Raw genomic sequence first — 26,795 nt, forward strand, 5'->3', positions numbered from 1 at the left:
ATGGATGACCAGATAAATAAACAAGCGTGTACATTTACACAATGGGGTATTACTCAGCCTTCAAAAGGAAGGCTAAAAGGACACGTGCTATAACACAGATGAACCTTAAGGACAGTATGCTAACTGAAATATCCCAGTCACAAAAAAAAAGACTAATACTATACGATTCCACTTACATGAGATATCTAAAAGAGTCAAATTTGCAAAACAGAAAGTATAATAGTAGTTACCCGGGGCTGGGGAGAGAGGTGTAGAGGTTTAGACTTGCAAGATGAAAAAGTTCTGCAGATGTGCTTCACAACAATGTGAATATACTTAACACTACTGAATTGTACACTTAAAAATTGTTAAAAAGATAATTTTGGTTTCTTACCACATTTTTACCAAAACTGAACTGCTGAGATGCTAATTTTATCTCTCTTTTTCCTTTTTTTAAAGAAAAAGTATTAAAACATTTGTTTAACACAGCTGAGACCTCTGACCTTAGAGTTTGTGATCTCATGTGGAAGATGGGAGAAATAAACACGGAGCACCTGAATAGGTAAGGGCACTTATTACAGGCTGCCAAAGCAAACACACTAAAAGCTTTACTAAGAAGCAAGGTAAACTACAGTTCAACTAATACTTTCCTGACCATACTTTCAACTGATGTGACTGATGCAATCATTTTGGAGTCCATCCTAACCCAAGGTAATTTCTTCTAACCCAAGCAGGATCTAAACCCACCTGTCCAGATGAATGTATTCACTAACTACTCTTCAGGCCAATAATTTCACTGGCCAGGGAATGGGTTCTGTCTGTCTTGTTTTGGGGAAACACTGTTCTTTGTTAAGAGATTATATCTCTTCAGTGTTCTTGGTGTTAAGTGCCTTTTCTCTTAGGGTGTTGATAATAGATGTTAGTTTAGGTTGGCACACATTTGCATGCAAGTGTGTATTTTCGAGATCCATGAAATTAAAAAAACCTGGGAATCACTGTTTCAGCTAAAGTCCTCTTAGACCAAAGCCTTGGAGAGCTTTTGAACCTTATGAATCTATCATTCTAAAAGTCACAATCCTCTAGGGAGGGTTGTCATGGTAATTGCCAACACTGGCACTGGGCTCTTGGCTATGGTTTTCTTTTGCTTAGCATTATTTTCTTATTAAAAGTATGTTTATTATTTCACTTCCTGCTTCCTACAACTTTGTAAAATAGTTATGGTACATATTTTTAACGTGTCATTTACAAATAAACTGAGAGGCAGTATAGGTTAGCAATTAAAAGTTCAAGCCAAGCTCTTTGGGCTGGAATTCTGGCTTTGTCTTTATTAGTTATATATGGCTTTGGGAAAATAATCTCTCTGGTTTCAGTTGCCTTATCTGTAATATGGGAACAGTAATAGTTTCTACCTCATAAGGTTGTGAGAATTAAATGAGTTAATGTGTATAAAATGCTTAGAGCAATGCCTGGCACATAGTCAGAGCTCAAGAAATGACTGTCATTAATGTAAAGTGATCCTGTGACTTGCTCCAGATCACAAACTGACACTGCCAACAAAGTTAGGACTCTGACTAGCTTGCTCTCTGCTGAGATCCTTCTACTTGACCCACACATACTGCCCTTCCCATTGGTCAGATTTATAAAGGTAATGTATGGGTATTTGGGGGCAAATAATTGAAAGTGAGCAGGGCCCTGTGGGGCTCCTGGGCACACAAGCCTTTATGTGTTCCCAATTTCTTTCTTTCTCTCTTTCTTTCTTTCTTTCTTTTTTGTCTTTTTAGGGCTGCACCCATGGCATATGGAGGTTCTCTGGCTAGGGGTTGAATCAGAGCTACAGCTGCTGGCCTACACCACAACCACAGCAGTGCCAGACCCAAGCTGTGTCTGTGACCTACACCACAGCTCAAGGCAACGCCAGATCCTTAACCCACTGAGTGAGAACAGGGATCGAACCTGTGTCCTCGGGAATACTAGTCAGATTTGTTTCCGCTGAGCCACGACTGGAACTCTTCCCCCCCTCCCCACCCCCCTCTTCTTGTTCTTAGGGAATAAGCTTCAGCTTTTACCTTCCCTGAGTTCCAAAGGTCAGGTTCAAACAGCTGCTAATCAGGGAAGAGAGGAGCAGTCAAGAGACAATGGTGCTGGAGTCCTGTTAAGTGGCTCAGCGGTAACAAACCCGACTAGTATCTGTGAGGATGCCGGTTAGAACCCTGGCCTCGTTCAGTGGGTTAAGAATCCCGTGTTTCTGTGGCTGTGGAATAGGCCACAGCTACAGTTCCGATTTGACCCCTAGTCTGGGAACTTCCACATGCTGCGTTAAGAGACAACCGTGCAGCCTTGGTGCAGGGCCCTGGTCCCTCCTTAAGGAATATACATATTGAGCTCTTCCACCAAACTAAAACCCTCTACAAATGGAAGATGTTAACTACTTGACAGAGCATTCTTCATTCCAGAAAGAAGGAGGACCACCAGAACTAGTCCTGGGGCCACTAAACAGCAGCTTTGAGAAACTGCAAGCTTATCTCTACCCTGATCTTTCTCTGTGGCCCTATTTTCCACTCCTAAACTATAAAACCACCTCCTAATCTCTCCCAAGGGGGGCAGTCTTTAAGGCATTAGCCTGCTGTGACCCTCCTTTGCATGGCAAAGCAATAAAAGCTCTTTTTCTTCACCCCAAACTCTGTCTCTGCCTTTTTATTTGGTACCGGTGGACAGAGGCCAAGTTTTGGCAATTTTATTACTCTGGGCTCTTTTCAATCACCTTAGGTTAGGTTCTTGGACCCAGTTCAACATGTGTGCCTGTGGAGGCTTCCTCATACCAACAAGCAATTCTCCTCGGACACCAACAGGGTGTCTGAGAATCCAACACATTTCTAGTACTATCTACCCAGAGATTGAATTAGATTCCACAGGTAAAGGGGCTCAGTCCCACAAAACCATCATGACTTCTGACACCAATCTCAAGCCCTGTCAGTTTGTTACCTGTGCTTCTGACCAACTGGCTATAAATTAGAGCTTCCCATGACTCCCTCTTTGGGCTTGATTAATTTGCTAGAATGGTTCACAGAACTCAGGAAAACTTGTCTACTCATTAGATAACCAATTTTATCACAAAGGATATGAATCAATAGCCAGAGCAAGAGATATATAGGGTGAAGTCTCCAACAAGGGACTTCTGTCCCTGTGGAACGTGGAGCCCAGCACAGCGGCACCCGGAAGCATTCCAGTTTCCCAATGTGGGAGCTCTCTGAACCCCATACTTTTGGGTTTTTATGGAGCCTTCATTACATAGGCATGATTGATTAAATCATTGACCACTGGGGACTGATTCACCCTACACTCCCTCCCCACCCCAGAGCCAAGGGGTGAAACTGAAAGTTCCCGCCCTCCGATCACAGGGTTAGCTCCATTAGCAGCCAACCCCCAAGCTTAGGTGCTTTCCAAAAGTCACCTCATTAACAAAAGACACCTTTAGCACTCAACACCGAGGAAATTCCTTGGGTTTGGGGAACTGTGAAGCAGGAACTGCAGACAAAGACCAAATATATAGGAAAAATATATACTTGGTCATCTGAATGACCAAGTATGTATTTTTTATAAATCACAATATTGAACATCTCTTCAAGTAGAATCCAACGGTTTAGTCCCTCACAATCTGATCCTGTCATTCTAATGCTGCCGTTTTGGTTATAATTTAAAACTACCTTCTTTCAGGCAGAGCCTCCTGGCCTGCCCACTTGGCTCTCTCACAAGTGTCCTATCTTAATAAATCTACGTCTTGCCTATCACTTTGTCTCTTGATGAATTCCTTCTGCATGGAGGCATGAAGAACCTGAACTTCAGTAAGTCCAGGTTGAGTGATTCTAATTTAAAACCTTGGGTTCAAGTCCCAATCTGGGTTCTGGCTGGGTTTGAGTCCCGGCACATGGGTTCAAGTTCCAATCTGGGTTCTGGCTGGGTTCAGGCCATAATGCTGTCAGTTTCAGCTGGCAGACCACGAAGGAACAGTGATAAGGCAAGAAAATGTTAAGAGTTAGGTTTTGGTCCTAGAACAGCAGCTCCAGGACGAACTCCTAATCTCTCCACTCTTCTGCTTGATTTTGAGGTTTTCTATGTGCTTCCCTGCTCTATTCCTTTCTTTCTCCTATTAACCCCAGAGGACCTGTGTGACCACCAAGGTGCACTTTTTATTGCCCCAGTCCTTGCAGGTGCTAATGCTTCATGCCCAGCTTGCAGCCAGACCAACTCCCACCCATTGTGGACACTGTTGGGGACAGCTTCTGTCAGCAGCTTCTCGGGTGCTAATACCTGGTTAGGAGACTACCTTGGAAGAGATAACATCTAAAATACAAAGGAGACACTGGTGCCAAGGGAGAGCCCAGCCTCACTGGTATTCAAGACCCGTGGCCCTGCTGGAAAAGAAGGAAAGTGAGGAGCCCAAGGTGAACCCGGACCTGCTGGCCTGTGTAGCTGGACCCTGAGCGAGCATGGTAGACCTGGTGTTACTGGAGAGTGAGGTGTTCCCAGACCCCCAGGCACTGTTGGTCCTGCTGGCAAAGATGGAGAAGGTGGAGCTCAGAGACCCCCATGACTTGCTAGCCCCACTGCAGGCAAACCCGGTGAACAGGGTGTTCCTGGAGATCTTGGAGCTCCTGGCTCCTCTGGAACAAGAGGTGGGAGAGGTTTCCCTGGAGAACATGGTGTCCTACTGGTCCCAGTGGAACTCGTGGTGCCCCTGGTGACCGTCGAGAGCCTGGCCCCCCTGGTGCTGATGGCCAACCTAGTGCTAAAGGCAAACATGGTGATGTTGGTGCTAACGGCAATGCTGGTCCCCCTGGCCCTGCTGGATCTACTGGACCCCCTGGCCCCACTGGTAACACTGTGCTCCTGGAACCCAAAGGTGCTCACAGAAGCACTGGTCCTCTTGATGCTACTGTTCCACCATACGCTGTTTAATCTCTAAGGTGGCTGGGAAAATAAAGTTAACCAGAGCAACACTGACTTACAGCTCTCCCAAAAGAAAAGGGACAGTCAGCCAGCTGTTTTATGCCATCTCTAGGCAGGCCTACGCCCTATCTCAGCAAGAAGTAGTTACTAATCACTCAGTATCCCCTTTAAGCATAAAGGAGTAAAACACCTGGAGGGGAATGATAAGGATGGAGTAGGCACAGGTAGTTGCAGAAGTCCCAATAAGGGACCACAGATAGAGAGGAAAACCTAGGGGACTTTGGGACACCACCGTAAGTTAATAGCTGCTTAATAAAGTCATCAGAAAGAGGCAAGGTTGCTTGACTAGTGGAGGTGTCAGCGGTGCCTCAGGTCATTGGGTGGGGAATGGGGTGAGGCCTGCATTCAGATTCAGACCAAGGGCAGGAGTTTGAGGCTGGCCCTTCTGCTGATTTGAATAAGCACCATGACCAGATACTAAGGAGGAGCTACTTTTCTGATCCCTACTCCCCTTGGGTGATAAAACTGTAGCCCACCTGATCCTCTGGGCAGAACGTCCTTGCCTGCCTGCTTGCATCTCTCACTAGCATCCTATCTTAATCTATTTCTTGCCTATCTAAATAAATAAATAAATAAATAAATAAATAAATAAATAAATAAAACTACCTTCTTTCAGATGTTAAATGTTTGCACAATCCAAAACTTGACACTTAAGGTTTAAGGACTTGCAATATTAATAAGCTCCACTACTTTCAGCAGCCTCTCTCTCAAACATGCTTTCTGAGATGCTCTGCTTTGCATTCCCAAGTAGCTGCTGTGTGATGAGCTGAACCGAGATAACTCAAGCAGAATAGGAAAAAGGAACACTTTGAAGACACACTAAAGCAAAACTTCAAATGATACAGCTCCACTGGGGACTCGGAGAAATCACAGCAGCAGATAAACCCAGGGAGCATCGATGAGCACCTGGAGCATTCCTTTCTGAAGAGAGGACGGCAGGTGCACACCGAGCCAAACTCAGCACATGGAGTCTGCAGCTGCAAATCACAAGCCAGTGTGGGCAGCTGGTAGGGACCCGCTGGCTAGATAGTAATTACTGGTCAGTGGCTGTCATCTACAGCTTCAAAGGCTAAGGTATAGCTCATTACATCTGTATTCCTCAACTGGTTATTTATCTCAGTGCTAAAGTGACAGTTAGCCTCAAGGCATGTTTATGCATCTGCCTAAAAAATAAAAATAGAAGGAATCATACACTAGGGCTTAATAAAATTTGTACTGAGACCTATGATAGATTATCTTTTCTCAGTTCTTTTTGTACCTTACTATAGAAAAGGCCCCTAAAATCTGAGAGCAAAGTTAGACACATTTTCTGAAGTCTGAAAGTGGGAGTTGGTCTTTTTGTTAGCTTTTACCCTGAGTAGCCACTCCCTCCACAGGGCCACGTGCTTCCGAAAAGACCTCAGCACTAGCCCCAGAGGTGGGTCCTATGAGGCAAGGTCACAGTCAGCCTGTGCACGGCAATCCCTGGCAATGGTTCCCAGTCCTATGGAAAATCCTTAACTCCACAGACATTTTTAGGATGAGGTTCAAGGAGGCTTTTAAGTTTAAAAAAAAAAAAGTAGTTTGGTTTACGGAAAAATATTCAGTAATTCTACAGATGTTAATAGAATGTGGTAAAATCATGCAGTGGTATACAAAGGTCAGAAGTGTGAGAAATGCTATTCTACAGAAGAGAAGGCATTTTATGTTTAAAGCTCCTTCTGTAGAGTTTTATTTTTATAATAGCATTGTTATTTCTAATTAAACTACATATGAACCTGTTTATATTATTTGTTTTATTAAGTGACCTTGTAGTTGTGTCCCTCTGGCTATTACAGCCTACAGAACATTGGGAAAGAACAATGAAGGTCATTCAGGGACCTGTAAACAAAGCTTTTCAAGGGAGGTTGCATCTGAGGGAATCCAGAAGGACAGAAGGTATAAGAGAGTGACACCCACAGATCAGGCAGCATATGAAGAAGAGTGGATTCTGAAGTTACCTTCCTCCTTTAGAAGCTGACCGAGGCAGAGATGGAGGCCGGCAAGGGGCTGTTGCTCCTGGCCCAGCTTTGGGGCCCAGGCCTCCCAGCTGGGAACCCTGCCCCTGAGCCTGTTTGGCTAACACCCCTGGCTGCCGGGGTGTCTGAGCAAATCCATGGGCACTGGCAAGGGCCATGATGACAGATGACGGCAAGGAGCGGACAATCTACTGCAGCTCCTTCACAGCTTGATTGTACATTAATCCACATTAAGCCAAGCCCCTAACAACTGGTCTTCCAAATTATGAATGGACTCTCCTGATACCACATCCTCCTTCAGTAGTGCTTCACTGGACAAGGTCCCGCTAAGTATATTAGAAAATCCACTCAACTTCATCACACACTGACATCTGAGGCTGGGGAAAGGGATGGAACTGTCCAGATTATCCTCAAGTTTACACATGGTGAAAAGCTCCCAGATGAAGCTGCTTCTTAGCAAATATTCTCCCAGGAAAATCTAGAAGATAACGATGTCTCAGACATCTTTTAAAATTATTAGCAATATAGGCAGAAGAAAACCTTGGTATGGTTATTATCTTTACTTTAGTGACAGCTGTGCAAGAAAAATTAAATGAAATGGCAGATCAAATAAAAACTCTGAAAGAAGAGAAGAAACAAAAAGGAACAGAAGTAGCTGAAAAGCAATTATGTCATGGCAGTCCTGTTACAATAGAGAATTACTCAAGTTGGAAGGCCAAGTTCAATGCAGAAATCTTGCAAATTAAAAAGATTAAAATAATCTTTAGAGACAATTTTGGGTCATTCACATTTTGCACATCAGTTCCCTGTTCCATTAATATTCTAATGGTATTCCCAATCATCTGCATTTGGAAATGGCTAGAGTTAGTGAGTGATACAAAAGACAGCTAGCTGCTGAGCAGAAGTCTGATGGCCGCATTCGTTAACCTTCCAGTCATTATTAAGTGACTCGATCTAATGAGCCAAGTAATCTCTTTCTGTATAAAAGTCTATTAAACAAATTATGGGGTCTTGGGAGCAACTCACCAAGCAATGAAAATCTCACACATATATCAACATTTTTCTTCAAAGAATAAAAAACAATTGGAATAAATTTAACATCACTTGGTATTGGATTTTTTTGGCTGTACCTTTGGCATGTGGAAATTTCCAGGCCAGGGATCAAACCTGTCCCACAGCAGGGACTAGAGCCACTGTGGTGACAATACCAGATGCTTAACCAGCTGCACCACAGGAGGACTTGAATTTTTATTTATTTATTTATTTTTATTTTTTGTCTTTTTGCCTTTTCTAGGGCTGCTCCCTCAGCATATGGAGGTTCCCAGGCTAGGGGTCTAATCGGAGCTGTAACTGCTGGCCTACACCACAGCCACAGCCACAGCAAAGTGGGATCCGAGCCATGTCTGCAACCTACACCACAGCTCACAGCAATGCGGGGTCCTCAACCCACTTAGCAAGGCCAGGGATCGAACCTGCAACCTCATGGTTCCTAGTCAGATTCGTTAACCACTGCACCATGATGGGAATTCCTGAATTTGTTTTTTAAACTTAAATGTCTTGACAAAAGCTGTGCTAACTTAGAAAACAAAAGAAGATTAAAACAACCACAACGAGGGTAATTGGAAAGGCCCACCTTTATTGCTACACTGGGGTTCCAGATAAGATTTGAAAACTCCCAAACCATTTGGTGCCCTTTAATTTATTATTTATTTTTATTTATTTATTTTTGCAGAGCTCCCAGCATGCAGAAGTTCCTGGGCCAGGGATCAAACCCGTACCACAGCTGTAACCAGAGACACATCAGTGACAAAGCCAGATCTTTAATTCGCTGAGTCCCAAGGGAGCTCCTGGTATCCTTTTAAAATCAACCAGTCAATCAATCAATCAAAAACTGCTGAGCAGTTCCCATTTTATCCTTAGCACTTAGCCAGGGAGAAACAGTAGTCCGTGTTCACCGTCCTCAGTGGCTATGCTACCGTGAACTCTGAGACTCCTCTGAAGAGGGAGCTGTGGCTTCAACAAAAGACTCAAAGGCTGGAATGGGAGCTCCAGGAGGGTAGAGGTTCCTTTGCTTTTATTTTGTTCACTGAATTATTTCCAGCCCTAGCCCCTAGACCAGAACTGGAACGTGGCAGGCGCTTAATACTGAAAAATAAAAGGTGGTCCTGAAAGGTCTTTTTGGTCCTCCCCAAGTTGGGAGCAACCAACAGAAAGTGTATTCTAAATCTGATACCTATCAGTGAGGTCACTGGCAAGGCTGGATGTGTTCCTCCTCAAAACCAAACCATCTTTTCTCCTTTAAGCCTAGATTTCCACATTGCCTTATGATCTGGAACATACCCTCTAGACAGAAATTCACTTTTCTGGACTGGGAAACACAGCTGCCATTCATCAGGATGTCACTGGAACCCACATGGAGGTGTTGTGTGGCAGGTACAGGCCACCAGTCACTAGAGAAGCACCATGACTTTCCCCCCCACATCAGGGTCACTGTGATGTTCTAACGCAGAAATAAACCTCAATGATTCTCACCGTACCGCTGGTGAGAAGAGTAGCTGTGTTTTACATTTTTGCAAATCTTTTTTATTTTTTTTTGCTTTTTAGGGCCACACCCATGGCATATGGAGGTTCCCAGGCTAGGGGTCAAATCTGAGCTGTAGCCACTGGTCTGCACCAGAGCCACAGCAACGTCAGATCCTTAATCAACTGAGCAAGGCAAGAGATCGAACCCGCAACCTCATGGTTCCTAGTCAGATTCGTTTCCACTGAGCCATGATGGGAACTCCAATTTTTGCAAATCTTTTTAATGTCTGGAATATGGAAGACAGCTGGATTCTGCTGTTTCTATATTCAGCTGGTTGCATATCATGTACTCTATGGAAACTTCACTGCATAATGAGGCGCAAGTAAGTATGGTTAAGAACATAGATTTGACTCCTGAAAGAATCTCAGGGGCTCCTAGGCTTCCTTTAAGATATTGTTGTAAAAGATAGGTACACTAAAAGACATAACTCTGATGAACATTTAGAAGGGATTCTCGGAGTTCCCGTCATGGCGCAGTGGTTAACGAATCCGACTAGGAACCATGAGGTTGCGGGTTCGGTCCCTGCCCTTGCTCAGTGGGTTAACAATCTGGCGTTGCCGTGAGCTGTGGTGTAGGTTGCAGACGCGGCTCGGATCCTGCGTTGCTGTGGCTCTGGCGTAGGCCGGTGGCTACAGCTCTGATTCGACCCCTAGCCTGGGAACCTCCATATGCCGAGGGAGCGGCCCAAGAAATAGCAAAAAGACAAAAAAAAAAAAAAAGAAGGGATTCTCAAACAAGAAATGGAGTTTAAAAAGACAGAGAAGAGAGTGGAAATCATCAGTGACTAGGTGTAGGCACACTTTACAGGAAAGCCAAGACATTTATCAGTGTACTTATTACTTTAAATCATACTTGCTCTTTGTACTTTACCATATTTCAACAGGAAATAAACTGCTTTTTGAGGAAAAGCCCATGTTTCTCTCTGACAAGACAAACCCCAGAACAAAAACCACATACTATAACTCCCTCCAGTTCCAATATAAATGTCAATTGTTAATGTACATTTACTTTTTAGACCATCACTTATAAGTGACATTCTAATTATAAGAACCATAAGTCACCCTTTTCCTGCCTTTTCTTCTTATGCACAACTTCCTGCTGACTGTCATTCAAATATTTAATAGGACAAATGAGCGATTTCCAATTACCAATCAGTTCCAAACTGCTGCACAGTTCAATCTTTCTGGCTGCATGTTTCTACGAATAGCAACTAAAAGGCAATCTACAAATAAACTCACTCCTAAACATGTACTGTGGGGTTAACAGATGCAAACTATTGTCTTTGGAATGGATAAGCATTGAGATCCTGCTGTATAGCAATGGGAACTATATCTAGTCACTTATGATGGAGCATGATAATGTGAGAAAAAAGAATGTTGTATGTATGTGTGACTGGGTCACCTTGCTGTACAGTAGAAAATTGACAGAACACTGTAAACCAGCTATAATGGAAAACAATAAAAATCACTAAATATAAAAAAAAATGTACTGTTCCTTAGCTAGATTCAAGTGATTTATTTATTTTTTTTATTTTTATTTTTTGTTTGTCTTTTTGTGTTTTCTAGGGCTGCTCCCACGGCATGTGGAGATTCCCAGGCTAGGGGTCCAATCGGAGCTGTAGCCACCAGCCTACACAAGAGCCACAGCAACGCAGGATCCGAGCCAAAACTGCGACCTACACCACAGCTCACAGCAACGCCGGATCCTTGACCCACTGAGCAAGGCCAGGGATTGAACCGCAACCCCATGGTTCCTAGTCAGATTCACTAACCACTGTGCCACAACAGGAACTCCGATTCAGGCGATTTCTTTTCTTTTTTGCTTTTTAGGGCTGTACCTGCGGCATATCCAAGTTCCCAGGCTAGGGGCAGAACTGGAGCTACAGCTGCCGGCCTACACCACAGCCACAGCAACACTGAATCCGAGCCGCATCTGTGATCTATACCATAGCTCATGGCAACACTGGATCCTAAACCCACTGACCTAGGCCAGGGATTGAATTCATATCCTCATGGATCCTAATAGGGTTTGTAAACCAGTGAGCCACAAAGGGCACTCCAAGATTCAGGTGATTTCTATCTACCACAAGCAATTTGTAAAGAGGCAAAACAGAGGCAAAACAATTGTATTCATTTAAGTATGGTCAAGAAAAAACAATTATCTTTGAATCTCACATCACTATTTTTCCCAAACTTAAGATAAATGGGAGTTCCCATTGTACAGCGGAAACAAATCCAACTAGGAACCATGAGGTTGCAGGTTCAATCCCTGGCCTCGCTCAGTGGGTTAAGGATCCAGCATTGTCGTGAGCTGTGGTGTAGGTCGCAGATGCAGCTTGGATCTGGTGTTGCTGTGGCTCTGGTGTAGGCTGACGGCTACAGCTCCGATTCGACCCCTAGCCTGGGAACCTCCATATGCTGCAGGTGCAGCCCTAAAAAGACAAAAAATAAAAATAAAAAAGAAGAAGATAAATGATTTCAAATGTTCTTATCCATTAGCAAGCAGGAACAGATTAGTTATGGTGACTTTTTCAGAAGATACTTGTCTTTATTATCTCTCTCTCTCTCTTTCTTTTTTTTTTCAGGAATTCCATGATAGGAATTCCTGAAGAGATGGCTGTTTTAGTGTCTTTCTTCTTCTTCTTTTTTTTTTTTTTTTAAGTATAGTTGATTTACAAGTTTGTGACAATTTTTGCTGTAGAGCAAAGTGATTTAGTCATGCATATGTATACATCCTTTTTTAAAATAATATTTTACATCATGGTCTATCCCAGGAGATTGGATATAGTTCCCCGTATATATTTTTTCTCAAAATAGGTAATTGTCAACACAACCACACAAAATCTATGCTGCATCAAAAGCAGTTCTTAGAGGGAAGTTCATAGTGATACAGGCTATTTTCAAAAAATAAGAAAAATCTCAAATAAACAACTTAATCTACCACCTAAAAGAATTAGAAAAAGAACAACAGACAAAACCTAAAGTCCGCAGAAGGAAGGAAAGAATAAAGATCAGAGAGGAAATAAATAAAATGGAGATTTTTTTTTAAGTGGAAAAAATCAATAAAACCAAGTTCTTTGAAAGGGTAAAAAATATCAACAAAACTCTGACCAGGCTCACCAAGAAGAAAGGAGAGAAGACTCAAATAAATAAAATAAGACAGGAAAGAGGAGAAATAACAAGCAATACCACTGAAATACAAAAAATCATAAGAAAATACTTTGGGAGTTCCCGTCGTGGCACAGTGGTTAACGAATCCGACTAGGAACCATGAGGTTGCGGGTTCGGTCCCTGCTCTTGCTCAGTGGGTTAACGATCCAGCGTTGCCGTGAGCTGTGGTGTAGGTTGCAGATGCGGCTCGGATCCCGCGTTGCTGTGGTCCTTGTGTAGGCCGGTGGCTACAGCTCCAATTTGACCCCTAGCCTGGGAACCTCCATATGCCAAGGGAGCGGCCCAAAGAAATAGCAAAAAGACAAAAAAAAAAAAAAAAAAGAAAATACTTTGGACAATTATATATGAACAAACTGGACAACCTAGAAGAAACAGACAAGTCTCTGGAAACATAGAGCCCATCAAAACTGAAGCAAGATAAAAAAGATAATTTGAATAGACTGACCACTAGAAGTGAAACAGAATCTGTAATAATTTAAAAACAAAAACAAAAACCCCACAAACAAAAGTCCAAGACCAGATGGCATCACTGGGGAATTCTACCAAACATACAAAGAAGAACGTACTGAATCCTTCTCAAATGCTTCAAAAAGACTAAAGAGGAGGGAACACTCTCAAGGTCATTCTGTGAAGCCACCATCACCCTGACACCAAAACCAGACAAAGACAATACCAAAAAAGAAAATTATAGGACAGTATCTTTGATGAGTATATATGCAAAAATTCTCAACAAAATATTAGGAAACCAAATCCAAAAACAAATTAAAAAGATTATACACCACAATCAAGTTGGATTCCCCAGAGTCACATGGATGGTTCAATATATGCAAAACAATTGGTGTGATATACCACATCAACAAAAAAAAAAAGACAAAAATCACATGACCATCTCAATAGATGCAGAAAAAGATTTGATAAAATCCAACATCCATTTATGATACAAATTCTTACCAAAGTGGGTAGAGAGGGAACATATTTCAACATAATAAAAGTTATTAATGAGAAAACCACAGCCAACATAATACTCAATGGTAAAAAGCTGAAAGCCTTCCCACTAAAATATGGAACAAGACAAGGATGACTACTCTCACCTCTTCTATTCAACATAGTGTTGTAAGTCCTAGCCACAGCAATCAGACAAGAAAAGGAAAAAAAGCATATAAAAATTGGAAGAGGTAAAATTATCATTATATATAGATGATATTATATGTAGAAAACTTAAAGACTCCCACAAAAACTACTAGAACTTATAAACAAACTCAGCAAGGTAGCAGGATTCAAGGTGAACACACAGAAATCTGTTGCATTTCTTTACACTAACAATATATAATTATAAAGCATTGATAAAGGAAACTGAAGATGATTCAAAAAAAATGGAAGGGCATCCCAAACTTCTGGACTGGAAGAATTAATATTGTTAAAACAGCCATGCTACCCAAAGCAATCTACAGATTTAATGTGATCCGTATCAAATTACCCATGACATTTTTTACAGAATTGTATCAACTAATCCTAAAATTATGGAATCATAAAAGACTCAGAATTGCTAAAGCAATTCTGAGGAAACAGCACAAAGCTGGAGGCATAACCCTCCCAGACTTCAGACAATATTGCAAAGCTAAAGTAACCAAAACAGCATGACACAGGCACAAACATGACTTATGGGTCAATGGAACAGAACAGAGAGCCCAGAAATAAACCTACACACCTACGGTCCATTAATCTTTGACAAAGGAGGCAAGAATATACAATGGAGAAAAACAATCTTTTCAGCAAGGGATGCTGGGAAAGCTGGAGAGCCACACGTACATCAATGAAATTAGAACATGCCCTCACACCACACAAAAAAATAAACTCAAAATGGCTTAAAGATTTAAACATAAGTTATGACACCATAAAACTCCTAGAAGAGAACATAGGCAAATCATTCTGACGTATTTTGTGCCAATATTTTCTTAGGTTAGTCTCCCTAAAGAATAGAAATAAAAGCAAGAATAAACAAATCAGACCTAATCAAATTTATAAATGTTTGCACAGCAAAGGAAACCATAAACAAAAAGACAACCTATAGATTGGGAGAAAATATTGGCAAATGATGCGACCAATAAGGGTTTAATTTCCAAAATACACCAATAACTCATACAACTCAACAACAAGAGAAAACACCAAGCCAATCAAAAAATGGGCAGAAGACCTAAATAGATATTTCACCACAGAAGATATACACATGGACAAAAGGCACATGAAAAGATGCTCAACATTGCTAATTACTACAGAAGTGCAAATCAAAACTACAATGAGGAGTTCCCGTTGTGGTGCAGCTGAAATGAATCTGACTAGGAACCATGAGGTTGCAGGTTTGATCCCTAGCCTCACTCAGTGGGTTAAGGATCCAGTGTTATTTCGAGCTGTGGTGCAAACTGCAGATGCGGCTCGGATGTTGCATTGCTGTGGCTGTGGTGTAGGCCAGCAGCTGTAGCTCTGACTAGACCCCTAGCGTGGGAACCTCCATATGCCACGGATGCTGCCCTAAAAAGACAAAAGACAAAACAAAAAAAAAAACCCCAAAAAACCCCAAACTACAATGAGGTACCATCTCATGCTAGTCAGATGGCCATCATTAAAAATTCTATAGGAGTTCCCACTGTGACTCAGTGGTAACAACCTGACCACTATCCATGAGGATGCAGGTTGGATTCCTGGCCTCACTCAGTGGGTTAAGGATCTGGTATTGCCATGAGCTGTTGTGTAGGTTGCAGACGAGGCTCGGATCTGGTATTGCTGTAGCTATGGTTTAAGCTGGCAGCTTCAGCTCCGTTTGGACCCCTGGCCTGGGTCCTTCCATATGCCACAGGTGCGGCCCTAAAAAAAATTAATAAATAACAGTAAAAAAAATAAATAAAGTCTACAAATAACGAATGCTGGAGAGGGGGTCGAGAAAAAGGAACTCTCCTACACTGTTGGTGGGGATGTAAAGTGGTACAACTATCATGAAAAAGAGTATGGAGCTTCCTTAAAAAACTAAAAATAGAGTTGCCATATGATCTAGCAATCCCACTCCTGGGCATATATCCAGGGAAAACTATAGTTTGAAAAGATACAAACACCCCTACGTTCACTGTAGCACTATTTACAATAGCCAAGACATGGAAGCAGTCTAAATGTCCATCAGCAGATAAACGGATAAGGAAAATATGGTATATACACACAGTGGAATACTACTCAGCCATAAAAAGAACAAAATAGTGCCATTTGCTGCAATATGGATGGACTTAGAGATTATCATACTAAGTGAAGTCAGAAGGAAAAAGACAAATACCATATGATATCACTTACATGTAGAATCTAAAATATGATACAAATGAACTTAGTTATGCAACAGAAACTGATTCACAGCCATAGAAAACAAACTTATGGTCACCAAAGGAGAAAGGGGTGGGTGAGGGAAAAAGTAGGCATTTGGGATTAGCAGATACAAACTACTAGATATAAAATAGATAAACAACAAAGCTGCACTGTATAGCACAGGGAACGATATTCAAAATCCTGTAACAAACCATAATGGAAAAGAATATGAAAAAAATGTATATCCATGTATAACTGAATAACTTTGCTGTATAGCAGAAACTAACATAACACTGTAAATCAACTATATTTCAATAAAAATTTTTAAAGACACACACAAAAAATATTAATTGTCTGTTCCACCCAAGAAAGTGATGACAGGTCATGGAAAAGTTATCAAAGACATCATGATGGGGACTCCAAAGACATTTTCAAAACTATTATGATTTTGTGAATCAAGAAAAATAAGAAACTCAGGAAGACTTGTCCTTCAAAAAAGATTAAAGGAATGTTAGAGAAAATGTGACATAGCTATCTAGAAACAAAAGAATCATGCATCCTGTTTTGACATAGATACTAATATGAGCAAGAGGAAACTATCATAGCCTGAAGATAGTTGTTTTTTCATACATACCTGTAAGCATCATTTACACCGTAAGATACGTAGTTGAAGGTGTATAACCCTATTCTCACACATGTCTCACAGCTTACTCTGAGACAAAGGAAGCTTGAAGCCAAAAAGAAAACATTCATGAAAAAAATTTTAAATCTCGTCACCAGGGTTAACCTTATTCAAGATAGTATAACTCTTGCAGCGTATCAGAAAAAGATTCAGCTCAGGACGTTTGGTACATAAAAATGCTAACCGGGATACATATGGAAATTACAGCTAACATTTACTGAATACCACTATGTTCCGGGCGTTACTCCAAGTTTTTTTTAATATGGATTAACTAATCAATCTTCAGCACTGCTATGAGATAGGCACATTTTGTGTGTGTGTGTGTGTGTGTGTGTGTGTGTGTCTTTTTGCCTTTTCTAGGGCCACTCCCGTGGCATATGGAGGTTCCCAAGCTAGGGGTCGAATCAGAGCTGTAGCCGCCAGCCTACGCCAGAGCCACAGCAACGTGGGATCCGAGCTGCGTCTGCGACCTACACCACAGCTCACGGCAACGCCAGATCCTTAACCCACTGAGCGAGGCCAGGGATCAAACCAGCAACCTCATGGTTCCTAGTTGGATTCGTTAACCACTGAGCCACGATGGGAACTCAGAGATAGGCATTTATTATCTCTACTTATACCCAAGGAATTGAGACACAGAGAAATTAACCTGCCCAAATGTAAAGTTAATAGTGGCTAGTCAGAAACAGATTGGCTCCTAGACCCAAGTTTTTAACAACGAGGTAAAGACAAAGTTTGCACAAAGACAAATCATGCACTTATATATCTGGGAGGGACCTAAGAGTCCGGTAAGAGGGTTTTGGTTATCTACATGTTTGAATTATTGACAATAATAATGTGTGGACTTGTATAATTTTTTTTATATCTCATCAATTTAGTCACACCTTTTATTGGACTTTGTGTGGAATTCTATTTGATTACCACCTGACACACAATCTGCAGGTGCCTAAATGAACAGGATCCTCAGGTGAGTCTAACGTCACAGCGCTGGCAGTATTTGGAGCCCAAGATGGGGAGGTTAATATCCTTGACAGGTCATGACAGGCACAGTCTCCACCCGACCACCAGTAAAAGCTTCAAGACCTGCCCTAGACTTTTTTTCTTCCATATTACTCCACAGTGCTAGTGCTGGTCTCCAGGTCCCATCTTTATCTTCAAATATGGTTGTGTCCCCTCTTAGCTTAACTCATATTACTGAAAAATTCACAGGAGTAAGAAGGTGATCAAAGTTCAGAATGGTGATAAGACAAAGATAGTGAGTGATCACTCACCCTAATAGTATACCAATCTCGGCCACCTACTATAGACCGGTCATACATAATACTGCTGTGAATGGTTTTCATGAGAAACTTTTTATTATAGTTTTATTTCTTACCCATTAAACAAGTTCCTTCCATTTTCTTCCATATTATTCCACAGTCATTGGTTAGGTTTCCTTTTCTCTATTACCTATAGGGAAGAAAAATCTGTAAGGCTGGGCTGATATATTGTAAGAAAAAAAAGCAACTTCATAAGTTTTATTTATAATTTCAAAAACAGGGAATTCCCAGAGTTCCCATCATGGTTCAGCGGAAACGAAGCTGACTAGCATCTATCCACCAGTGCGATCCCTGGCCTCGCTCAGTGGGTTAATTGTCATGAGCTGTGGTGTAGACTGAAGACATGGTTCAGATGTGGTGTTGCTGTGGCTGTGGTGTAGGCTGGCAACTGCAGCTTTGATTCGACCCTTACCCTGGGAACTTCCATGTGCCATGGGTGCAGCCCTAAAAAAAAAAAAAAAATAATAATAATAATAAATAAATAGACTGATTCACAGATGGGAGTATGAAAGGTTTGTTTTCTAAAAAATGTATTTCTGCATTTGTTTTAGGTCTTAACAATTATACACTGTTTTCGTATATAACTCAAAACTGTCAGAAGAACAAAAGCAAATTCATGGTAACAAAAATATTCGTGTTTCAAAAGCTAAATTTTTTTTTTACAGAAGAGAAGTATTTAGTATGAAAGATGCGTGGAGGTGACTTCTTTGTGTTAGGTGGGTTCATGACTTTTATGGAAGAAGCATATGCTGTATACACAGGGACATGCATTAGTCAAAGATATCTAGAGTGTAGGATTTGGGCAAATGACATGCATAATTATTATTCAGGTTTCTGAAACCTTATTCAGAAGGCAGGACTCAATAGGATTGAGATTAGTACACAGCCACTAGGTAACAACATGAAAACTTCTCTATTTTGCCATCCTAATAACTAACACAAGAATCCCTTTCAGAAGGAACTTTCTTTGTGCAAATATATTCCCTCAGTGGGGCCTTTCCACCTCTCACGTCCAGTCCCTGAGTGGTGGACGTTCCCTGGAACAATGGCTGTCAAGATCCCAGGACAAGGAGTTCCCGTTGTAACTCAGTGGTAATGAACCGAAATAGTATCCATGAGGATGTGGGTTCAATCCCTGGCCCCACTCAGTGGGTTAAGGATCCAGTGTTGCTGTGAGCTGTGGTATATAGGTCACAGACGCAGCTCGGTCCCCTGTTGCTGTAGCTGTGGTGTAGGCCAGCATCTGTAGTTCTGATTCAACCCCTAGCCTGGGAACCTCCATAAACTGTGAGTATGGCCCTAAAAAAGCAAAAAATAAATAAATAAATAAATAAATAAATAAATAAAATAAAAAAGCAAAAAAAAAAAAAAAGGCAAAAAGAAACCTCATGTAAATTTTTTTTTTTATTTGCCTTTTGTATTTTTAGGGCCACACCTGTGGCATATGGAGATTCCCAGGCTAGGGGTCCAATCAGAGCTGCAGCTGACAGCCTACACCACAGCCACAGCAACACACCAGATCCAAGCCACGTCTGCGACCTACACCACAGCTCACGGCAACACTGAATCCTTAACCCACTGAGCGAGGCCAGGAATCGAACCCACATCCTCATGGTTCCTAGTCGGATTTGTTTCCACTGTGCCATGATGGGAACTCCAAAGGAAACATTTATCATTATTATTATTATTATTATTTGTCTTTTTGCCTTTTTTAGGGCCGCTCCCACGGCATATGGAGGTTCCCAGGCTAGGGGTCTAATCGGAACTGTAGCCGCCAGCCTACGCCAGAGCCACAGCAACTCAGGATCCGAGCTGCATCGGTGAGCTACACTACAGCTCACAGCAACAGTGGATCCTTAACCCACTGAGAAAGGCCAGGGATCCAACCTGCAACCTCATGGTTCCTAGTCAGATTCATTAACCACTGTGCCATGACGGGAACTTCCTTCATGTAAAATTTTAAGAACACAATTAAATCTCTCATGGCTGCGAAGTTAGGAAGCCCAGCATAGACTGGTGGGAAGAAAGAGAATGAGACTAGGTATCAGGAACCCTAGGTTTCACTTCACTTTGTGCCACTGAAGAGCTATGTGATCCCCAATCCCACTCAAATTTAAAATTCCAAAATTGTGTGCATAGCACCAGAGCAAGGACTAATGTAAAAAGAAACAAAACGTTTTACATTTCAGTGCACAGCATGGATAAAGGCTCAAGATCTGCTGACTTTACTGTTCTAAGATTCTAAATTATTAGTTTGTCATGGGTGTTACCCATTAATGATTCTGAATAATGGCTTAAGTTCAAATTCAGGACCTCTCAACAGAAACTGCAAAACAGACAGATTTATGATTTTCTGTGAAACACAAAGGGTGCTAGGATCTCATTTATACACTTTGACTGTGGTTCAGAATAATTTAGGTAGTAAAATCTAAGTTCACTTGCCAAATGAATTTTACCAGCTGTTTATTAAAATGCTTTCTCACCATTAAACAGAAATGTGGTCCATGGGTTTATGAAGCTGTGTTATACAAAATACAAGGAATGTCAACTTAGGCCATGAGCTTGCCGAGGACAGACTGTTTCTCATTTTATTTCTGTGTCCTGTTGACTTAATATACATTATTGGAAAAATAATGTATGTTAATGTATATTAACTATCAGTTATTCAGTTGAATGAATAACTGATAGAGGACCCCCCCCCTTTTAAAGTTAGGTTTATCTCTAATCTTACTTCTCGGGCAATAAGCTTTTTGATATTAATAAAATATCTTCAAATAAAAACCTCACGTGGTGTTTATCACTGTAAATTTTAATTTTATCATCTCTCCGTGAATGCATTTTCGTATTAGAGCAAAACACTTCATGTTGTTTTATCCTTCCTAAATAGAAATAATTTGGGATTAACATAATGATGTATAAGCAATCCAGAGTCTCAGACTAAAAGATGGTCAAAGCTCACATTAGAAATTTTCTTCCCTAAATTTCTTTCTTTTTTTTTTTTTTTGTCTTTTTGCCATTTCTTAGGCTGCTCTTGAGGCATATGCAGGTTCCCAGGCGAGGGGTCGAATTGGAGCTGTAGCCGCCGGCCTACGCCAGAGCCACAGCAACGCAGGATCTGAGCCACGTCTGCAACCTACACCACAGCTCACGGCAACGCTGAATCCTTAACCCACTGAGCAAGGCCAGGGATCGAACCCGCAACTTCATGGATACTAGTCAGATTCATTAACCACTGAGCCACGACGGGAACTACTCTTCCCTAAATTTCTGTGTGGTGGTTAGAATCAAAAAGGTTTTAGGAATCCATGTGCCTTGCTGATTGACTTCCATATCTAATAAGATATTGGATGAGTCTATTAATTTATAAGCAGGGTGGAGTTCCCACTGTAGTGCAGTGGGTTAAGAATCTGACTGTAGCAGCTTGAGTAGCTGTGGTGCTGAGGATTGGATCCTCAGGCCTGGCACAGTGGGTTAAAGGATCCAGCATTGCTGCAATTGCAGCATAGGTTGCAGCTGTGGCTCAGATTCAGTCCCTGGCCTGGGAACTTCCATGTGCTGTGAGAGCGGTCATTAAAAAAAAAAAAAATTATAAGGGGCATGAGAACATGGGAGAGTGAAAAAGCCTTAGATTTAGAATCAGAAGGCTTGTGTTTAAGCCTCAAGCTACCCACTTATTTGCAGAGTTATCCTGGGCAACTCACTAATGTGCTGGGACCTCTATGTCCTCACTTGTAAATGTATATAACACCAGCTCTACTCCTTTCCAAAGGTGCTATGAAGATCAACTAGGAAATGTGTAAGTGCACTGTAAAGTGATGAGAACTGCACATGGGATGACCATTCTTTCCCTGCTACCAAAGAAGGCAAGACTTCAGATCATTACTCTGGATATTTGAATATTCCAGAGGTTTGGGGGCATTCTAGGATAAAAGAACACAATCATTCACATAGTGCTCAAGATCCTAAAATGGGAGCTCCTGTCGTGGCTCAGTGGTTAACGAATCTGACTGGCATCCATGAGGACACAGGTTCGATCCCTGACATTGCTCAGTGGGTTAAGGATCCAGCGTTGCTGTGAGCTGTGGTATAGGTTGCAGACACGGCTCGGATCTGGTGTTGTTGTGGCCATGCTGTAGGCCAGCAGCTACAGCTCTGATTGGACCCCTCTAGCCTGGGAACTTCTATATGCCTTGGGTGTGGCTCTAAAAAGCAAAAAAAAAAAGAAAAAAAATGAAGAAGAAGAATCCTAAAATGTGTTTGGTATCTGAGACTTTTTAAAATTTTTTTGCCTTTTAGCGCCACATCTGCAGCATATGGAAGTTCCCAGGCAAGGGGTCGAATTGGAGCTGTGGCTGCTGGTCTATACCACAGCCATAGCAACTCGGAATCCGAGCTGTATCTGTGACCTACACCACAGCTCATGGCAGAGCTAGATCCTTAACCCACTGAGCAGAGCCAGGGATGGAATCCACATCCTCATAGATACATTTCTGCTGTGCCACAGCCACAGTGGGAACTCCCTGGGTTTTTATTTGTTAAATAACATTCTTTCCTTAATTAACTGCTTAATAAAGAATAAAGGACATACAACCTATAATACAAGCAATATTGGTAACTCCTTCTCACCAAGAATAAAATGACCTAAAAGCAACAGCACGATATGCTTGCATTCTCCCCAATTATCCAAAATAAATACATGCAAACAAAAGCAATACCAAATCCTATTTCGTTTGTAGAGCAGTAGTGTCAGCCACAAAAATGACCTTCCATAGAGCATATGCTGGAGTTGCTATTTCATCCCTGTGCTTAAATATCATCCTGCTTTTTATAATCCCTACATGTGGTAAATATTATTAATTGGTAGAGTTCAGTCTGTCAGCATTCATTCAAATCATTTTAAAAGCATTAATTTGGTCATTACCAAGCACATTTTATAAACACCAGACAATTTTGTCAGTACAGAGGAGCAAATATAACAGGAAGAGAACATTTATAAATATTTATTATACTTCTACTAGATGCCATGCTGTGAGGGAGATTTTTTCTTTCCTTTTTTTTTTAGGGTGCACCTGCAGCATATGGAGGTTCCCAGGCTAAGGGTCAAATTAGAGCTGTAACTGCCAGCCTATGCCACAGCCACAGTAATGTGGGATCCTATACCTAAGCTCACAGCAACACCGGACCCCCAACATACTGAGCAAGGCCAGAGACTGAACCTGCATCCTCATGGATACTAGTCAGATTCATTTCTGCTGTGCCTCTATCCTTTCTCTTTCTTTTTCTTTTTTTGTCTTTTTGCTATTTCTTGGGCCACTCCCGCGGCATATGGAGGTTCCCAGGCTAGGGGTCAGATCGGAGCTGTAGCCACTAGCCTACGCCAGAGCCACAGCAACGCGGGATCCGAGCTGCGTCTGCAACCTACACCACAGCTCACGGCAACGCCGGATCGTTAACCCACTGAGCAAGGGCAGGACCGAACCCACAACCTCATGGTTCCTAGTCGGATTCGTTAACCACTGCGCCACGATGGGAACTCGCTCTCTTTCTTTTTTTTTTTCTTCTGTGCCTGCAGCTTGTGGAAGTTCCTGGGCCAGGGACTGAAACCATGCCACAGCAATGATCCAAGCTGTTTCAGTGACAGTTCCATTCCACTCCTTCTTAAGAGACATTATTTTTCTTTATGGGTCAGTTGTTTTAAAGGGTGTCCCAGAGCTGTCACTGGGAGCACCTATTGCTCTAGAAGTTGTAAGGAAGCTCAGAGAGCTTCTCTTCCAACCTCTTCACTTTCTAGTTAAGGGAACATTAGGCTCCTAGCTTCCAAACAAGAGGCTTTCCCAGCTCTGCTCCCAGCTGTTATTACTTGTCACCTATGTGACACAATTGTCTCATAAAAGTGACTGGGGAAAAGATGAGTTTTTACCAACCACCAGCATCTGTGAAAGGCCTATTTTGTATCCCAAAGATGCTGGCACCTACAGAGGAGCCCAGTGCCTCAAAGAAGGTACCTCTTAAATATGTATAGAAGTGAATTTATTCAAAAGCATGAAACAGGATTTCTGCCTCCAAGGATTTTACATATAAGTAAAAATCACCAAAGAATCCTATGTCAACATATAATAAATTTGGGGCAAATTGCACAAAGTACACAATAAGAGGGAAGAGGAAATAAGACAAAAGATTTATGTTATGGGATAAAATGTAGGATGGGGTCTTGGAAGAGGAATTCAGCTTTGAAAAACTAGTAAAGAAAGCATTCTAGAATTTCTCAAAAAAAAAAAAAAAAAAAAACACCTGTTGACATTTTTACAACATCTGTTTCCTTTTCCCACATTATTTCAACATTTCTTAACAGGCATACTAGTTTGTTCTAAATAATTTTATCTGCTATAATTATATTCAAGAAAGAGTTTCTGTCCTCCCCCACAAAGAACTTTTGAAGACCACTGAGAAGCGGATAATAGGAAGAAAAAAGAAACCTCCTAAAGGCTCAGTATAAATTCTTCAAAACAGGAATATCTTTAAAAGGGTAAGATGCAAATTTTCTTGAGTTTTCAAATTCATCCAAATAAAACTAGACCCCAATCTTTAACAGGAAGAAAAAACATTAAAAAAAAAATTCCCATGACTGCAACCTAAAGCTGACACTAAATTAACAGGACATTTGGGTGACATAAGCCATGGATAAGGGGCTCCTATTTCCAGCTACTTTAATGAGAGAAGACAGAACCACACTGGTAAGGAAAAGAATACTGAAGAAGAGACTCAGTTCTAGTTCTAGACAGACAAGTGAACACAGGTAAGCCTCTGCTTACCTGGGTCTGCTCTCTGGGTCTCAGTTTCCACATCTGTAAAAGGGACATTTAAGTTACTTAATGACCTAAATTTCTATTGTACATCTACAAACTTCCTGAAGTCATTTAGATGCCACTCTCTTACAGGCATTAATGCATGAGGGTAGCAAAGATCAAATGAATTTATGTCTTGTGCAATTCTGTTACTGCAGCAAAATCTTCCAATTGCTATAAGCCACCTACCTATTAAGTCTTATGTTGAAACAGGGCATCAAAGAAATAAAATTGGACCTTCAATGAAATGTGATGTGCTGAACACCTGCTCCATTTCCTCCCTAATTCCACTAAAATGACATTAAAAAAATAAAATTCATAAGGACAAAGACTAGGAAAGGAAATAAGTACAACAGAGTTTTTGGAAGCTGAGAGACTCTGGACTTAGGCATAATGAAGGGCAGGCCTACCTACCACCCTAAAAAGATGGGGATTGAGGGAAGGCTGAGACCCTGAAAGCTAGATTTCCCCGTCTCTTTCCCCACTCGGCTCCCTACATGTAGGCAGGTATGCAACCCAATGACTAGAGCATTCTCCCTGGGAAAGAACCTGGCTAAGACAAAAGAAAAACACCTACAAGAGGTGACCCACACACACAAAAAGGTTGGGTTCCTGGCTAATCGCCTTATAATGAAGTCCACCAGTTAACTTTCAGAAGCCCCCAGTGAGGCAAATTCAGCTTTCAGGTTTTCATGGCTCACTCTAGGCTATGAGTAAAACAGTCAAGGCTATACATTTAAGGAAATTCGCTAAAAGAAAGGCCAAAACTAATGATCAAGTAAAGGTACTTTAAGGAAAACAGATGATAGTGGACGCTGCAGAAAAGTTTTTTAAATTGTAATGAATATAATCAGGGAATAGTTATTCTGTTTGTGAAACAAAAATAGAAAACTACTAAAAAGCAGCATTCAGGAGTTCCTGTCCTGGCGCAGAGGAAACGAATCTGACTAGTATCCATGAGGATTCAGGTTCAATCCTTGGCCTCGCTCAGTGGGTTAAGGATCCAGCATTGCCATGAGCTGTGGTGTAGGTGGAAGATGTGGCTCCGATCCTAAGTTGCTGTGGCTGTGGCATAGGCTGGCAGCTGTAGCTCCAATTCAACCCCTAGCCTGGGAACTTCCATATGCCGTGGGTGTGACCCTAAAAAACAAACAAATAAGTAAATAAATTTTAAAAGATTCTTTAAAAAGTTAAGAATTTTTTTTTTTTTTTTTTTTTTTTTTTTTTTTGTCTTTTTGCCATTTCTTGGGCCGCTCCCATGGCACATGGAGGTTCCCAGGCCAGGGGTCCAATCGGAGCTGTAGCCGCCAGCCTACGCCAGAGCCACAGCAACGCAGGATCCGAGCTGCGTCTGCAACCTACATCACAGCTCACGGCAACGCTGGATCGTTAACCCACTGAGCAAGGGCAGGGACTGAACCCGAAACCTCATGGTTCCTAGTCGGATTCGTTAACCACTGCGCCATGACGGGAACTCCAAGAAGAATGTTTTAAATCACATCTAAAAGTATAATTTTCCAAGCAAGATTTCTGAAGGGGAAAAAAATAATGAATAAAAATAGTAATTTTAAAGGCAGAGCAAAATCAAAGCACTTGGAAAATTGTACATCTTAGCATAGAGTGTGGCTCAGGATGAAAAAAATTAAGAGCAGGAAATAATGTTTTGCTGATTGAAACTTACTCAAAAGACATAACCACAAAACCAGAAAAAAAAGAAAAAGGAAAAAAAATTTTTTTAACATATTATAGTAACATTGGGAAAAGTTCATGGTTTCTGGTTAATGTCAATCCTGTCATAAATTAAAATTCCTTTTCCACTCAGGCAGATGCTAAACCAAAGTCAACAGAACGATCTGATCACATCACA

At 41.5% G+C, this 26,795-nt stretch overlaps 1 protein-coding gene across 6 annotated transcripts in view; it reads right to left on the reverse strand.

Annotated features, from left to right (window-relative positions):
- The window catches only part of USP49 (ubiquitin specific peptidase 49), a 75,737-nt gene that overhangs the window by 33,648 nt on the left and 15,294 nt on the right, over positions 1–26,795 (reverse strand). For 5 of the 6 annotated variants that reach the window (XM_021098683.1, XM_021098677.1, XM_021098681.1 and 2 more), the window contains one exon: positions 18,140–18,213. The gene's annotated coding sequence lies outside the window, so the exon portion shown is untranslated. Of the gene's footprint in view, positions 1–18,139; positions 18,214–24,895; positions 24,929–26,795 lie in introns of all 6 variants that reach the window. The other variant, XM_021098680.1, reaches the window with a different exon arrangement.

Source organism: Sus scrofa, chromosome 7, assembly GCF_000003025.6.
Source record: "Sus scrofa isolate TJ Tabasco breed Duroc chromosome 7, Sscrofa11.1, whole genome shotgun sequence".
Taxonomy (NCBI): domain Eukaryota; kingdom Metazoa; phylum Chordata; class Mammalia; order Artiodactyla; family Suidae; genus Sus; species Sus scrofa.